Raw genomic sequence first — 18,785 nt, 5'->3', positions numbered from 1 at the left:
ATGACAGCATGAATGGAGCACCTAGACAGTATCACACCTTGTAGATATGTATATAGTTGTGCGTTAACAATCAACTGTTTATGTTCAACCACACAAGCCTCCAGACCTCTTAGTGATATACCGAATAACCTTACAACATGGTGGCAGCAAGTGAAGGACCCCGAAATCCCAGAGACTGAAAAAGTTAAGAATCTACAGTCTGTCCTGACCGAAGTGCGCCTAATTCCAAGACGCAGCCAGAGATCGCCTAAAAAAGCTTCACTGTAAGCATGGAGGCTGAAGGGCAGAAGGAAGATCCACTGTACAGCTGAAAAGGGCTCCACCAGAGGACGCAACAGTCTATTGCCAGACCTGATTGACCACAGAGTCAAATAACTTAGTCCAGATCACAAAAGAGTGAGCATAAGCCAGACCTTATCAAAGACAGAGGCCAGAATTTCCTGGTCCCGCCAGTGGTGGGAACCTTCACAGGGTGGATGGAAAATTTGATGCACCAGCCAAAGATCCATTAACTACAGGCATGGATTTCTGGTTCCATAGTGGATGGGACGGAAAATCCTGGCCGGACTCAAAGTACCTTGCCAGATCCGGACTAGGAAGTTTTCAAAATTCAACATTTTCATAATTCTAACTTCTGAAAAGATTGTTTTGAGTGCCATTTTCTCATTCTTTATAGGGCACAAGGGAAAAAATATTACTCTGAACTGAATCTTAGGGAAAGACTTTAATAGCTAATAACTAATAATGCATAGTAAAAATCTACATTAGTAAAAGCAATGTGAAGAATCTCCATTGTGCAACTGGATGCAGGCAATGATTGTAAAGATGTCATTCACAGAGCCATGCAGCATGGAGGGAGGCCACATTCAGTCCATTGTGCCTGTGCTGGCTCTTTGAAAGAACTATCCAATTATTCTCACTTTAGTGTTCTTTCCCTATAACCCTGCATTTATTTTCTTTTCATGTATATATCCAATTCCCTTTTGAAAGATGCTTTTGAACCTGCCTTTCACATATGGCATTCCAGAACTTAACAAGTCACAGAATAAATAATTTTTCCTCTTCTCTATCTTGTTCTTTTGCCAATTATCTTAAATCTGTATCTTCTAATTATTAAGCATTGTGCCAGTGAAAAAGGTTTCTCCTTTTTTACGTTGTCAAAGCCCTTCATAATTTTTAACAGAAAGAGAATGACTTGCATTTATATAGCACTTTTCACAACCACCAGACAAGTCAAAGCAATTTATAGTCAATTAAGTACTTTTTGAAGTGTTGTCACTGTTTTAACGTAAGAAATGCGACAGCCAATTTGTGCATAGCAAGCTCTCACAAACAGCAATGTGATAATGACCAGATAATCTGTTTTGGGGATATTGATTGAGGGATAAATATTGGTCAGGACACCTGGTCTTCTTCAAAATAGTGTCATGGTGTCTTTTAAATCCATCTGTGAGGGCAGACCTGAGAGGGAACACCTCTATTAAATCTCCCCTTAATCTCTCTGCTCTAAAGATAATAATTTTGGCTTCTCTAATCTCTTCACATAACCAAAGTTACTTATCCCTGGTATTCTAGTAAATCTCCTTTGCAAATTCTCCAAGTTCTTCACATCCTTCCTAAAGCATGGTACCGAGAATTAGCCACAATACACCAGCTGACACCTAACCAGAGAATTTAAAACGTTTAGCAGAATCTCCATGCCCATCCCTCTACTTATAAAATCAAGGATTCCATATGCATTTTGAATGGTCTTAGCATCTTGTTCTGCCACCTTCAAAGATTTGTACCTGTAAACTCTCAGATCACTGTTCCTGTACCAGCTTTTGTTTATATTGCCATAACTGTTGGGAAAGTCATTAACGATGAAAATATTTTCAACACTGTTTTAAGGGAGGATGACTTTTCCATCATAAATTGCAACCACTCTATTATTGGTCATTACAGAACAGTCTAATACCTTCTTTTACTTATAAAGTTAAATAAAAAGCTACAAACCTACTGTTAGAAATCCCAGATCTGCATTCTCAAGTTCAGCATCACTAGTCTCCATCATAAGTGGATCCTGCATATTATGATCAGTTTAGCTTTTATTCCCCACACTCTTGTCATACAATAGCATATCCTGGGAGAGGACTGTGAAAATGAGACACCCTTTCTATATGAATTAGATACCATAAACTCATATGTAGCCACACATGTGCATCTTCAGTTTGCTTAAGGTGAACTGATTCACATTTAAAGGAGATGAGAAATTGAAATTACACAAAGTAGTTTATTTCACAATTAATAAAAAACAGTTTATATTAAAAAATATATTATAGCTTAATCCAAGAATCCCTCAGCTCAAATAATCAACAATTCATAATCTTGACATCAAGCATTAAAAATAATTATGTGCTGCTCTTCAGCAACATCATCCCAAAAACAGCATCAGTTTCCACAAGTAAATGGATGATACACAGCTCAGCCTCACCACCACATTGCAACCTTGCTATCATATTTGACCTAACATGAGTTTCCAACCACATATTCGCACCAGCGCTAAGACCACCAATTTCCATCTTTATAACATCGTCTGCCTCCTCCTCTGCCTTAGATTTCCACAATAGTATGATTTCTGGGGGCTTTTTTCAAACAATAAATTAAATGGAAATTAATCCTGAAAGCTTGTAAGGTAAATATTTTAAAGGATAAAGACAAATTATGACATTGTGCTCCATTTATGCCTTCAAAATTGAAAACATTTTAATTAAAGCACCTCAGCTAGTTATTCATCTATCAAGCTGCAGAAGGTAGAGAAAACAACAGAAGAGAATTTTAGAAGTACTTTGAGCCAAAATGTTTCCGAGGAAAAATATAAACCTCCACTGCAATGCTGCCAGATCCCAGGAACCCCTCTCACTGTTAACAAAACCCAATGCTCTCCGCAGATGCTGTCAGACCTGCTGAGTTTTTCCAGGTATTTTTGTTTTTGCTCCCAACATAGTGTTGCTAAACCTAAAGATTCCCTCTTTATTAGTAAATATACCTACAATTTATTTGTGTATCCTGGGCTTTAAAGAAGGTCAGAGATAAGATTGAGTACACGTGTAAAGGAACAGATGACAATAATCAAGGTCACTGGTTTTGATGAAAAAAATGGATAAAGGCACTGAATTCTATCTTGAAAATTCCAGCAAAAATACCAAAATACCATGTGATAAAATTACAATTTGATTTCTTCAATTACTGCCTATCAGAGGTGCCTATAATCTGTTGCATATTACATTATATAATAACTGTGACTAAGTATGGTGATTCAATACTATATACAAAAATCTTTCAAATTACCATATATTTTATCTTAATTAATATTTAAGAAGCATTATCTTCATCCCTAAAGCTCTGGAATTATTCAAACCTCTTTTATACACAATGGAATAGGAATTCCACCTCAATACTTCCTAACCCATAAGTCCCTGCTCATGCACTTTAAAGGGGACAAATCACAGGCTGGCAAATGAGGAATTTCTACTGCCAAATATTGAATCTAACTTCTCAAATCAGTTACAATTCCATCTCTATATACACGCTTAATCTTTTTCTTCTTAGCAACATTCAATTTATTCCAAACAGTATCATAAATGTACTAGCACATTCTCCATTTCATTCTTATAGAACAGCATATCCTCTGACTTATAAATTAATAGAATGGAATATATATTTGAATTGGTAATACGTCAAACATCATTGTTGAAAGTGCAACACTTGCAGAAAAAATAATTAAAATGTATAAAACTAGGAACAAAGCCCGTCATTTACAATTAGTTTTTCTGAAGTTCAGAATGAGCCAAACATTCATAAGCACCTGCTAATGTACAAATAAATAATTATCTCCTAATTGACTTCATGGTGTACTTTGTAAGCCTAGTGCAGTGAAATGATAGACCAGGCTTCAGTATAGTAGTAGGATAATATATTACATAGCTGTAGTGTAGGCTATTTACAATCTATATTAATAACTTAGATGAAGAGACAGTAATGTATCAAAGTTTGCTGATGATATCAAGCTAGGTGGAAAGATAAGCTATGGGGAGGAAACAGAGAGGCTGCAAAGAGATATAGACATGTTAAGTGAATGGCAACAAGACGGCAGATGGAGTATAATGTAGGAAAATGTGAAGTTATTCACTTTAGTCTGAAGAATAGAAAAATAATGGTTGGAATTTTCCTTGCCAATTGATGGTGGGCATGTTTGGCAGTCTGAGCAGACAAAATTGGTTTCACAACATCATGAAATCAGTTTGCAATCATCCACTCTGCCCATCAATGGACGTCTGGAACTTCATCATAACACATCTGCATAACATTATAAGCCCAGCTTACTGGAATCAAGCGACATGCACCTGGTGAACTGCACTTCACTTAGGGCTTTGAGTTTGTTTGCCTACCTTACTTCGGGCAGCACTCGCGGTCATCAGGCTTCACAGACAGCATTAAATCACTTTTAGGGGTGGCCTCATGGCCAGATCTCTACTTACCAGACCAGCCATAAAGAAGAAGTTTTTCAACTACTGCAGGGCTAGGGTTTGCTTAGGGAAGGGGGAGGTGGCTTCAGGCTAGGGAAGAGGCTGCGGGCTAGAGCAGTACTAGGGAAGGGGGGTATCCCAGGGTGTGTGGGGGAAAAAGTTGATCTGTGCAGGTGACATCAAGACAGTGAGGGCTGAGGACGCAGCCTCCAGAAGAGATGAGGCCAGATGTCTGGGAGAGCAAGTGGTCATGTCCCTTGAGCTGACAGTAAGCGAGATGCCAGTGAATTTGTGATGGGCTTGAGTGTGTGAATTTAGAGTGATGAGATGGTTGTCTTACCCTGGTGGCATGGATGAGATCATTCATTCTCTTTCTGCATTGGATGGCCAACCTCTTCTGTGCAGCATTGGCACTGATCACTACCGCCATCACCTACCAAGCTAGAATGGTGAGATTGCTGGACATCCTGCAGCCAGAGCTGAGGTAGAGAACATCACAGTGGGCCTCCACAATGTCCAAAAGGCATTCCAGGGAAGCAACACTGAATAGTGGGGCTGCAGTCTTCTTGCCTTTCAGCACCATGTCTTATGTGCAGCAGTCCTGGGCTGGAAGCACTGAGAGGTGTGCATGTGGCTGCATTTTAACTATAGAATGCGGCGTGAGGAAGTGGCAAGGTGATGGGTTGGTGGGAAAACGAGAGCCTGCCTGTCCGCCATCGAAACAATGCTTTTCCCACAAATGCATGATTAATGAAGCAGAATTGGGATGATATGGCGTGAAAAGCTGCTATTCCTGCCTACCAACATAGTACAAATCTGGGATGATTCCGCCCAATTTTTTAAATTAAAAATATTTTTTTAAAAGGTGCGAAACTTGCACGTATTGATATTCAAAGACACTTAGGTGTGTTTGGAAAAGGAATGCAGAAATTTAGCATGCAGGTGCAACAAGCAATTAGGATGGCAAATGGCATGTTGGCCTTTATTGCAAGGGGATTAGAGAACAAGAATAAAGAAGTCTTGCTACATTTGTACAGGGTTTTGGTGAGACCACATCTGGAGTAGTGTGTGCAGTTTTGGTTTCACATTTAAGAAAGGATATACTTGCATTGAAGGTGGCATAGCAAAGGTTCACTTGATTGGTCCCTGGGATGAGGGAATTGTCCTATAATGAGAGGCTAAGTAAATTGGGTTTATACTCTCTGGGGTTTAGAGGAATGAGAGGCAATCTCATTGAAATATTCAAAATTCTGAGGGGGCTTGATAGGATGTTGAGAGATCATTTTTGCCACTTGTGGGGTCCAAAATACAAGGGCACAGTATCAGGATAGTGGGGCAATCATTTAGGAATGAGATGAGGAGAAATTACTTCACTCATAGGGTTGTGAATCTTTGGCATTCTCTACCTGAGCATTGGGATAGGCTGGGATAGATAGATATTGGTCTCTCAGGGAATCATGGCATATGGGCAGTGTGCAGGAAAATGGAGTTGAAGTCCAAGATCAGCCATAATAGTATTGAATTTTGGAATAGGCTGGACTGGCCATCTGGTCTATTTCTGTTCCTATTTCTTGTGTTCTATGTTAGCACTATGCAGGCTTACACCGATTCCTGGGGAATCAGGGTAATCCTTCATAGTGCCACAAGAAGCTCAGGACTTCAGAATTATCCTCAGTCTGAATAAGAATTTTCATACTGGCAGTAAGAAAGGCCTAGGAACTGGTCACTTCATATCACAAATAGCACAGGAAAACGAGAAAATAAAAAAAAAATCTCTCTCAAGGAAAATACTCTTTTTTCAAGATAGAGTATTTTGAGTTCATACTGGATTTGAATTGATCTGACTAAACTACATGATTGGGAGGAATGTCAAGGCAGCTTACTCCTATTCTCATTCAATGTTTAAAAATGCAGATTTTCTGGCTGATGTCGCTGAATAATGATCAAAAGCAGAATTACTGACTGATTTTCCTCTCCTTTACCAAAGGGATTTCAGTCTAATTGCTGCTTTGTTACTTTTATAACCAGCGGAGATCAGCCAGATTAGCACAAATCAGGGATCAAATCTGGAACCTCCTGGTCCATATGTAAATTCATAAAATGGTTACAGCCACACAAGATGAGGCCATTCGGTTCATTGTGGCCATACAGGCTCTCTGCAAGGGCTACTCAGCTAGTCCCACTCCTCTGCCTTTTCCCTGCCATTCTGCAATTTTTAAAAAAACTTTAGATAATTGCACAATTCCCTTTTGAAAGCCAAACTTCCATCTGCCTCCACCACACACTTGGCAAGTGCATTCCAGGTCCCACCCACTTGCTGCGTAAAATAAGTTTTTCCTCATGTCATCTGTGGTTCTTTTGTCAATCACCTTAAATCAGTGCCCTCTGGTTCTCAACTCTTCTGTCAACAGAAACATTTTCCCCTATCTACTTTGTTCAGACACCTCATGATTTTGAACACGGCTTAGTATCACATTCAGCATTGCAGTACCCATGAAACAACAATAGTCTAACCCATTATCTAACTTATTCTTTACAAAAAAACTTCTTTTCTATTGACCAACTAGCACAAACCAAAGTGATGAGGTATAAGTCACACTGTAGTAGTTTCCTTATTATTGTTCCCACACGTATGGCATTGCAGAGGTGAGTAAAGATTATACTGTAGTGCTGTAAATGAATGTAAGCTTTCATGATAGGTATCTGCAAATACCAAAGTTGCTTGGTGTTGAAACATTATAAAAAAATATGCAAAATGAAAATTTGCTCAGTGTACCCAGTAGGTGCTATGCAATCATTTAACTTTGGAAAGATGTCTTTTTATTAAGCTATCACTTTTCCGATTTTCAGAGGTATACTGTATACCAGGTTAGCATCAACAAGGTATTTCTTATATTCTTAATTAATTGTACTGTGAGTTGTGCATTGCATGAACCAATAACCCTTGAAATATACTTTAAAAAATCAAGATTTATTTGTAATATGGCATCATTCATCTTATGTCGGTGAAACGGATTCAATCTCTAATCCCTCTACAAAATAATCTCTGGGATTAAGGAAAAATGGATTTCTGCAGAGTATGTAATTTATTTGCAAATGCTACACGTTACATAATTTTCCACTATGAAATTAATCATATTGCACATTAATTTTGAAGTCTAAATTGCATCATTTAACAGGACAAAAGGGGTTTATGGTGAGACATGGCTATAGTGAGGAATGTTGCTGTGTCTGCTTCCAAAAGTTTACAAGGCTGCAGTTCTTATTCTCCATTTGACTAATAAGGTGCTTAAGGCACCTATGTTATAGACAAGGAGATAACTAAATCTGTTCTATTGTTGTTATTATGTCAAAAAAATAGACACTGGTCTAATTAATGGTACAACTCAGTTTTACATGAATATTTACACTTTTTTTTATTTGAAATGACTTCATTTCACAAAATGTATATTGGATCCTTGTATGATCTCTGATAATGATTTCTTTGGTGCTAGTACAAATACTGTGATAAATAGATTAAAGACTTAGTAGTAAACCCTTTCTTATTTCTGGAAAGATAAATTCATCAGTAAGTGCCATTCAGTTATAACTTCAAATGTGGTTATCAATTTGTTATTTTAAATATCTTCATTGTTTACATTTGAAAAAAATTTAGTGCAACACAATATTAAAAGAGTGACTATTGGAAAATCACAAAAAACATTATTTAATGAAAGCTTAAGTCAAATAGTGCTGAAATTTTAAAATATTACATGCTGCAGGATTAGATTAAGAAAGATCACAATTTGTAATTTGTTTAGATCCAAACTAGGCAAATAAAGAGAAAAAGCTCATTCCTTATTCTGGAAGAAGGAACTGGAGCAGCGATTGTAAACAGAGGTAAAGAGTTGCTATTACAAGATGCAGGAATTATGAACTTTCTGTTATTGGATACTGCAGCCAAAAATCAGGCAGAGGGGATAATGTTTATGATATACAGTAGTTAAACTAGGTGGAATGGCCATTCCATTCTTGCGAGATGGAATTTTGTAGCACGTCTTCTTGTGAAGCCAGTCCTTCTACTCCATCCTGCTGTTCATCTAGTTCTGTTCCTAAGTGCTGTCCACAGCTGGGTTTGGTTTCAAATTCCTGCTGCATAACGTACTTCTGCTCCTAAGTACTGCCCACATATTCCTGATAGCACTTCAGGAACAGGTACCACTTTGTTGGAAGAACTTGAGAGTCTAAGGTACAACAGTTATATTAAATCTAAGGATATTTGCTACAATTGGTTTATAAGTCAAGCAAAAGGTATTTTAATAATATAATACTTTGTCTATTGGATGGTGATACTTAATATTTTACTTTGAATAGAATGTGACATACAAAATCATTTTAATAGCTTTAATGCAATATTTGAAGCTGTTCGCTGCAGACAGTGAGATACAGTAGTGCCTGTAGATAATGATAAACTTATTAACAATGGTTCGCTTGCAAATCTATTACTAAATCTAAAAAATTAGTGCAACTGAAAAACCTAAATCTATTTCTATGCATTCTTCAGTTTAGACAATTCATATGGTTCCTAGAAGTAATGATCAAATAAATCAGTTAAAACATTTTGGATTACTCAATATTTTTTTCCAATTAAATTTTGCTGAGTTGAAAGTTCTACAGCAACTTTGGAATGAGTTTTCCTGGTCTAAAACTGAATGCTTTTCTTGGGAGACTGGGAATCTGATCATGAATCTTAACAAATGAGAATGATAGAAGAGCTTAATTATTTTAGAATGAAAGCAAGCTCTTGCCTCCAATTTATGAACAACTTCGTTTCTATTTTATAAATGAGTGCTAGTTTTTGGCCACAACTGATTTTACTTCAGAGGGCAATTAAAAGCCAGCCACACAAGAGTCATATATAGGCAAGATTGGTAAGGACAGCAAGATTTCTTTCCCTAAAGAATATTAATGAATCAGTTAGAGTTTTACAACTATCTAACAGCTTCATGATCACTTTTATGGGTAGTCCTTGCCACTTAATGAATCCATGTGTAAAATGGACATTTGCTTATGTCAGCCCAAAGGTGATAGCCATTTGCATTAGTGTCAATTTAAAATTTGCTTGTTATAGAGTCTTAAGTGTTCCATTTATTTCAGGCAGAAACAGTTGTGCCTGCAGTGATATCATGGAGTGAAGTACACAAATATCTACAAAATAATGGAGAAAATATATATAAACATATGAAGTATGTACAGGGAACCACAGAGGGTAAAAACTAAACACTCTTCATAACATCTTTGCTGAAAAATTCAAATAATGCAAAAAAACTGTACTGAACATGTGAATTTTAATGACTTCATGTCTGTCAATAAGGCAGTTCAGTTCCTCTACCTGAGGAAGGCCTGTCTGTCGCTATTCAGATTATGAAGCATAATTGTTTCCTATTTGACACTGTTTAGTGTTGAGGTATGGTTCTGGACTGATTAGATTTTACTTTGGCTTTACATAGAAGGCTTCTTGATTGCTGGATGTGACACTTCCAGTGCAGGGAAAAGGAAAGGTCTGGAATATGGCATTTGTAAAGTCCCTGCATAAGAAACTACAAACTAAAAGTTGAAGCTCGTGGAATTGAAGGCAAATTATTAACCTAGTTAGTAATTAACTGGGTAGCAGGAGACAGAGTAGGGATAATGGGCATGCATTATTGGGAATGTGATTAGTGGTCTCCTGCAGAGATCTGTATTAGGGCCTCAACTATTCACTGTATTAATTAGACAATAGGACAAAAAGCCACATATCCATGTTTGCTGATGGCACAAAGGTAGGTGGCATTGTAAGCAGTGTAGAAGGAAGCATTAAGTTACAAGATATTGATAGATTAAGTGAATGGGCAAAACTGTGGCAAATAGATTTCACTGTAGGCAATTGTGAGGTCATCCACTTTGGACCTAAAAAAGGTAGAGGAGTACTTTCTAAATGGTGAAAAGCTAGAAAAAGTGGAGTTCCAAAGCTGCTTGGGGGTGCAGGTATACAGATCAATAAAATGTCATGAGCTGCTCTAGAAAATAATCAATGGAGGATTAGAATACAAGGGGCTAGAAGTTATACTACAGCTATACAAAGTTCTGGGTTAGACCACAATTCTGGGCACCAAACCTTAGAAAGGATATATTGGCTTTGCAGGAAGCGCAGTGTAAATTTAACAGAATGATACCCAGACTCCAAAGATTAAATTACAAAGACAGATTTCACAAACTAGGGTTGCATTCCCTGGAAATCAGAAATTTAATGAGTGATTTGATTAAAGTTTGAGATATTAAGGGGAACTGATAGGATGGAGAGAAATTATTTCCACCGGGAAATCTAGGATAGGGGACAGAGTCTAAAAATTAGAGACATACATTTCAGGAGTGAAGTTTAGGAAACATTCTATATGCAAAAGCTGATAGAGGTTTGCAACTCTTTCTGCAAATGATAACCAATGCCAGATTAATTGTTAATTACCTCTGCCATTCAGGGTGGGTGGCAGTAATGCTTTTGCACGTTTGTTAGTCTGTCTGTAAACAATTTATCTCAAAAACTAATGGAGGACTTCAATGAAACGGATAAGGTATAGCCCAAAGGAGAACCGATTAGTTTTTGGTAAAGGTACAAATTTGGATCCTGAAATTGTTTAAAGTAACCATTAACATTGGGAGATAGGGCATATTGACTTTTTTTTAAAATGTTGTGGGTTGTTTTATTTAGAATGTTGTTGATCATTTTAGAATGTTGTGGATTGTCTCAGCTGCTGTAGTGGAATTTGTCACAGCTGTCAAAATGTGAGCAATGTTTTGAGAGCAGGTTGTTGGATGTGCATTGGTCTGAAGCCTCCTTGGTGAGATGGAAGCGCTTAATAAGAATTTTTTCAGCTTTGAAGTTAGAGCATCAACCAAGCAGGGAAAAGCCTCAAGGAAGAAGTGCTTAATTATAAAATGTTGTGTTAGCAATGCGTGGCAGAGGTATGCACTCAGTGCCCTCTTCACTTGTGTTAGATTTGAGCTTGATGGATTTTTGTTAACCAAAGGTATTAAGGGATATGGGAGAAAGGCGGGTATATGGAGTTAGATCTCATACCAGATCTCATTGAAAGGCAGAACAGACTTGAGGGGCTGCATGGCCTACTCCTGTTCCTAAGTCAGGTTTGGGTTCCAGCAGTAGACATACTACTGTTCAGATAGCAGTCAGAATGAGCTATGATAACATATAGGGCTACCATGTTCTCCCACCTTTTGCACAAATATGCCCATCAAAGCGATAGGGATTGTGGCAAGTTTTTATTTTCATAAACTGAGTTCAAATTCTCAAACTGCTATGGTGGGATTAGAACTTGCATTTTCCAGATTTCTGATACAAGCCTCTGGGCTGTTAGTCCAATAATGTAACCACTACACTACCACCTATTGAAGCAAGTTCCTTCTTAAAAATCAATTATGTCCATGTGAGTATTGCTGTGCGCTTAGTCGCGGCTCATATTTCCTGACTTCCACTTTCATGGGCAATCAATTTCCAGTCAATCCAGATTGCATTTTTAATTTACATGATGAGCTTCTCCATGTCAGAAATGGCATGCTTCTGGCTTGGGATTATTAGAATTTTAAAAAGAAAATTAAAGTATCATCTACAACAAAGAAATATGAGTAGGCTGAAGAGCCTACAAGCAAGAGAATGGCCATTACCAAAGAGCCGAAATTCAGACAAGTGAAAAGCCAAGTCAGTTCGGAAAATAAATAATTGAAACCCAATGTAGCATAATAGTAAAAATGAGTAAAACAAAATGGTCCTGCAATTAAAAACTTACTATAGCATCTACATAACTAATTTGTTTCTCGTTCCACTGGACAAATTTGAGAAGTGACTTATATACATTGGGTTTCTTCCGCAACTTGAAGCCAAGAAGTCTGCAACAGCAAAGGAACGACACTTTCTCAATGTGGGAAGAATCCACTAGTTGTACAATAACAATGATAGCAGCTTGAGCGTCCTTAGTTTTGTATGCTGGTGAGGGGGTTGCAGGAGTTCCATTGGAAATATTAAAAGAAATAGCAGGAAACAGGCAATATTAGAAAAAAGCAAATACCACAATACACAAGGTAAATGGAACGAACTGAAAAGAAGCAACACTTTGTAAGCTCTGGGACCATCATGCTTTTAAATAAATTCCTTGTTTGAATTAGTGCTTTTCTCTGTTTGTAACGCAACCTATCACACTCTTTCCACTTTGTTGCTAACATGTAGGGCAGAATTTTCCAAGCCCGCTGGCAACGGGCGTGATAAGTGGCGTGCGCAGAAAATATGGCGTAACCTGCTTCACGACTACATGAAGGCAGGATACAATCGTTCACTCAGGCCACCTACGGTACACCGCATTTCCCACCATCGGTCAGTGGGGAGCTAATTGTAATACATCAGCATACAATTAAAAGGCCAATGCACCAGGTTCTTGGAACCCTGCTGCATTGTCTGTCCACGTTGGTGTCCTTTCACAACAACACGCAGGTAACGTGCAATTGGTAGCCTTCAATTTGGGGAAACAGAGGTGAGTGATCAGTAGCATTCTCCACAGTTCACCTGTTGTTTACAGGTCTCAGAGGCACCGTGGGTGGGGGGTGTGGGGTCAAGTGCCGGCCAGCGTCGGAGACAACTGTTGTTGGCGGGTGGGGGGGGTCAAGTGCTGCTGTGGCGCTGCATCCCAGGCACAGGCAATCGAGGTAGGGGTCAGGGTATGCAAGGGAAGTGGCTATGCATTAGGGATACCTGTATAAACTGACCATACCTCTGCAACTGAGACACATCAGGCGCAGCCACAGTGATTTGATTGGGTCGGGCTCCTAGCCTGCCCGCTCATACAAGCAACGCAGTGGCACCAAAGGGCCACCAAGTGCTCCATACCTTAGCCCTCCTGCACCCCCCCCCACCACAGACTTGGAGTCTACTACCACTTTATTGGACCACGGAGCAGTTGGACTGCACATGGTGTACATTCTCCTCACAATCACTGGCCAGTCACTGCTGGAGGTGCTCAAAGCCCCTTGCAATTTCAGCATCCTGGTTTGGACCAGTGTCCCCCATGCCGCAGGTCGACAGGGCAGCCATGCAGCGCACTCATCTCTGGCTGTCCAAGGGGTGATCGGCAGTCTCCGGGAAGCATTAAGGGATGGTGTCACAGGGCCAGGAAAGGTGCTAAGTACAGCCATGATAACCACGTCTCTCTTTTTAATGCTGCAGGAGGACCACATCAGGATCATGGATCTTGGTGACCTAGCTGTATGCCTGATGGCCTACAGAAACCGTAGAAGACGGGGGAGAGCGCGACTGAGGCACCTGACCACGCGAAGGCAGGAGCAGAAACCTCATGAAGGGGCAGCCCAGGAGCGACAGTGAACTGTGGCTGGTCGCATCCTAGAAACACCCAGAGTCCATAGACGCCGCCTGCAATTCCTGCAGATGACTGAGAACCAGTGTTGCATGTTTAGGGACCTGGTGGCTCACATCTGCCACATACTGCAGGACTTGGCGCCAAGGGGACATGGAAGGCATCCACTGCCAGTGGCTCTGAAAGTGACCATGGCGAACAATTTCTATGCCAGTGGCACCTTTCAGGGTTCCAGAGGTGACCACTGTGGGATTTCACATTCCACCACCCACAAATGCATCCATCTTCTCCATGGCACACTTTGCGCATTTTGCCCGGGACCAGGATAGGCAGGATGCAAGGATCATTGGATTCGCCCCAATCTCGGGATTCCCTTGGGTGCAAGGTGCAATTGACTGCACTCAGGTCTCCATCACTACACTTGGTGGACTTCATCAACTGCAAGGGCTTCCACTCACTAAACATGCAGCTTGTATGCGACCACCAGAAACGCATCAAGCAGGTGTGCATACGGTTTCCAGGGAGTGTGCACGGTACCTACATCCTGAGTCACTTGCAGATCCCTGCAGTCTTCCAGGGTCCACAGAGGCTGCAGGGTTGGCTCCTTGGGGACAAGCTCTACCCACAGAGGCCATGGCTGATTACACCCATGTGGGGGCTCAGACTGCAGCACAACAACATTATAATGAGCCTCATGCAGCAACTCGCAACTTGGTGGAGCCGACCATCGGGATGCTGAAGATGAGGTACCAGTGCCTGGACCGGTCTGGTGGAGCCCTGCAATACAGTCCACAGAGGGTGTCATGCATCGTCGTCGTCTGCTGCACCCTTTACAACCTGGCGCTGCTACGGGGAGACGAGCTGGCTGAGGAGATGGAGGTCTCCTTGGATGAGGATGACACCGTTGGGGCGGAGGGTGAAGGGTTCCTCGGTGGTGACGATGACTGGGATGATGCATTGGCTAGATGAGGCAGGCATGCTTATGAGGTCCTCATTGCTGCCAGATTTGTGGGGGATGACTGACATGCAGTGAGGTGTCTCCATTGATCCTCACATCGTTGATGTGAATATTTGTCTCCAGTCTGGCTTATGGCAGCGCCAATGCTCTCTGTGATAATGCTCCTGTCATGGAGATTCAGTGGAGGCCTTAATAGTCGCTCAATTGTAGGAAGATGATAACATGCAGCCAGGACACTCCATTGATCTTCACATGGCCTCTCAGACTGTCTGACGCCTGTCTGGCCAAGGGCAGCTCACTTACGCTCCATGATCTCAGAGACGCAGCCATTAAACTTTAGATGCATCTGATGCTGTGTCCACCTTCAGCACCTCAGCCCTTCAGGAGCTGGTGCACAGCATCACTGGTCACAGATGCTGGTGTGTTGGCCCACCTTAAAAAGGTGCTGAGAGCACACAGAGAGAATGAGAGAACACTGTGGCGCTGGTCCACTACATTCTGGCAGCAATGACTAGCTCTGCCGGGGTGCAGGCATGAGTAATGTTTCCAGGGAGTGTGAGGCTGGACCATCACTGTGGTCTGAAGGCTGCACAGAGCACAGGGAAGAGGCCCTGGACTGAGATGCCTGCCTTTTATCTTGTGCAGAAAGGTTTCACATCTGAGTGACAAGAATGCTACTCATTAGAACAAGGAGCCATAGGTAGGGAGACATTCTTAGGAGTATATTGACAATAGTGAACAATATGTACAAATGATCAACACCCATGCCCAGACTGTGCAGCTACTTTTACCTAAATTTCCTAACCCTGTCGCTACATTTTGGTGCTCCCCAGACATTCATAGCAGAGGTGGGTGCAGCCTGCTGACTGTGAAGCCCTGTCTTCAATGACTCTGGCAGGCTGAGACTTGGTGGGCCCTGGCCTGCTTTCAGGGTCCTGCTGTGTGGCAGTGGCACCCACCACGGCCTGTGAAGCTGGAGCTGCAGTCATAGGAAGAGGGGATATGGATGGGCCGGTCACTCTCAGAGAGACATGGATGGATGGCCTTGGAGTATGCGCCTGATCTTCCTCCCTATAGGTGCCCGAGGGCCCCTGGCTGCCTTCGTGAGCTCAAGGGGTAGCTGGAGTGAGATTGAGTTGCCCAGCACCCCTCTCCTGTACACACTGTTGGAGGTCAACTCTTTCATCAGCGATGGAGTTAAGCCCACGCAGTAGTGCAGGAGTGACGTCCTACACCAAGGTCTCCACGGCAGCTGCCACCCTGCCAGTGTTGACTTCGGTGTGTTGCAATGCTGGTAATATCTCAGCCTGAAGGCGGTCGGACTCCTCCATCGTGCCTTGCAATCAGAGTGCAGTGGACATCTCTTCCTGACATTCCTTAGGTTGCCTTTGCAGCTCCAGCAACTGTGTGATTGACAGAGTCCAGGCGCTCGTCATCTGACTCAGCAACGTTCTGGCCTTCAGCAGTCCTCCGAGTGCTGGGGACTGGGAAGTGCATGCCTCCACCTGCTGTGGACCAGAAAGTGCGATATGCTCACTGGATTGTGATCCCGAGGCTACTCTAAAGCTAGGTCCCACCAAGGTGTGTGTCTCTGCACTGCTGGAGGGTGTGGGTGAGCGCTGTGACAGGTCTTCAGGGAGGATGCCTTCAGGTTCCTCTTCAGGTTTCTTCGGAGCTTGATTGGAGGCTCTGGGTCATGGACTCCGTGGACTGTTTGACAGATGTGCCTGCAAAAGCAAGATGAGATAATTAATGCATGGCAGCAGTCTGTGAAAGAGGACACATCACTCACAACTTGGTTGCCTGAAGCTTGTTGCACTGCTAGATCCTCAGTTGTTAGAGCAGCGCTGACCTCACCGTCAGCAGAGCCAGCCGGATGGCTGTGTTTTGGTGTTTTGTCAGAACTTTGATCTTCGGCATCCCTCCACCTGTCTGCAACATTTCCCTCCTGTTGTGTGCCAGCTTGTCCCACATGGATAGAGATGGGGAGAGTGTATCAGGACGTCTGCCTTCTGCCAGGCCAGATGATGTGTGCCTGGCCTGTGGGGGTGGTGAATGGTCCCACGAGGACAATGACAGTGTGTAAGAGTAAATGTTAATGTCCCTTGAACTGGCAGTGTGAGGGCCCTGTGGATGTGCGATGGGTTTGTGAGTGATGAGAGTTGGGAGTGACAAAAAGAGTGACTTATCCTGGTAGAACAGAGATCATTCTTTTGCAGCACTCGGTGGCTGTCCTCCTCTGCAGGGTGTTTGCACTGTCCACTGCCTCCCAAGCCAGGTTGGTGACTTTGCTGCCCATCCTGTGGCCAGAGCCAGAAGTAGAGCATATCCCAGCAGGCCTCCACAGCATTCAGCAGCCACCCATCGTTGAAGCAGCAGTTACAGTCGCCTTTGATGGCCAAGTCTCCCAGGTAGCAATGGTGTGTTGGTGGCAGTTGGTGCTTTGCTGGTAGCTGCCTTTTAAAGATTGCAGCCAGGTGTGATAGAACAGCGGGGTAATGGTAGGCAGGTGAATGAGAGCCCGGTCGCCCTGGAAGAGGCGTGTTTCATGGGAGTAAATGAATGATGAGACAGGCTCAGGACAATATGGCATCAAAACCTGCCATTTTCATCGATGGGTAGGATTCCATTTTATACGCCCGGTACCGCATTTAGTGCAATTCTGCGAAAATTCCACCCGTAGTCTATTTCAAACGTAAGGCTGCAAATAACACTCATGGATTTCCAAGAAAATGAGAAAAAACTACTGGTTTGATCAGGTTTATTCCTTCCATTGTTTTAAGATGATCTCAATCATAGACTCCCAACCCCCTCTCCACATTCTTGAAGATAAATCTAATGAGTAACGACAGATCTAAGTTTCCTTTGATTCGTTTCCTTTTTAAAAGTAGCGAGACTGCTGGAATTTGATTGTATAGATGTTTTTTTTTGTAGGTGAAACATGAAAAAAGGATAGGATGTGATAGCTGGCATATTAGAAAAGCTTGGATACTATCAACTGGGAAAGGAAAAGAAAAAGTAGGGCTTCACAGCATTGGGAGGCTCCAGCAATGGTTTGTGAAAAATGGAAATGGAAAGATGAAGGGCATACGTATGTGTTATGCATATATCTCGCCGTATAGAACAATTTTTTTAGTGACATATTGGGTATACCATTCTCGGAGCTGAAGACTGTTTTGATGAAAGACACATCTGGAGTCATTTTTTTTCTTTCCAGATGCTGAGTGACTTGCTGTGTATTTCCAGCAGTCTTTCAATTTCAGCTTTTCAGAATAGTTTTTCTTTTACTCTTTGTGGTAAATGAATCACTTGCATTCTCTAATCATCACCAAAAGAGATACTTAGAGCCTTTGCTTACAAAATTTAATTAGTTTTAAAGGAAGTTGAAATGAGGATGAGAAAAGAAAACACAACTTTGTTTTTCTGCCCCACACCCACCCACAATCTGGATGCATTTCTAGGGAATGGGACTTTTGCACACTATGGAAACAACACCCTGAGCTGGCTGCCATTCTTGCTTCTACCAAAAAAAAAATACATGCAGAGTTCTGATCTGACAGGCCTGCTGCAGTTTGTACTGCCTGCAAATCAACTTACCAGGTCATGAAATGCAAGCACTTGCACAGATCCTGTCAATTTTTTTCCTTCACTTTCCACATGCAAGAGACATGGGCTAAACAAGACAGTTTACATCCAATTAGTGTGTGTAGTTCCCTTGTGTACACTGCTTGCATCATCCATCTCTGCATGTGAATTGATGTATTCTACACTGAAAAAGCTGACTGGGAGGCAATGGGGTGGGGGTGTTGGGATTCTATATAAAAAGGTACACAAGAGCAGGAACAAGTACAATTCCCAATTCATGTGCATTTCACTCTCCCACATGTTAGTACTTGACTACTATATTTCCTATCTGTTGACAAA

This window comes from Carcharodon carcharias, chromosome 6 (assembly GCF_017639515.1).
Source record: "Carcharodon carcharias isolate sCarCar2 chromosome 6, sCarCar2.pri, whole genome shotgun sequence".
NCBI lineage: Eukaryota > Metazoa > Chordata > Chondrichthyes > Lamniformes > Lamnidae > Carcharodon > Carcharodon carcharias.
This window is presented reverse-complemented; position numbering follows the sequence as displayed.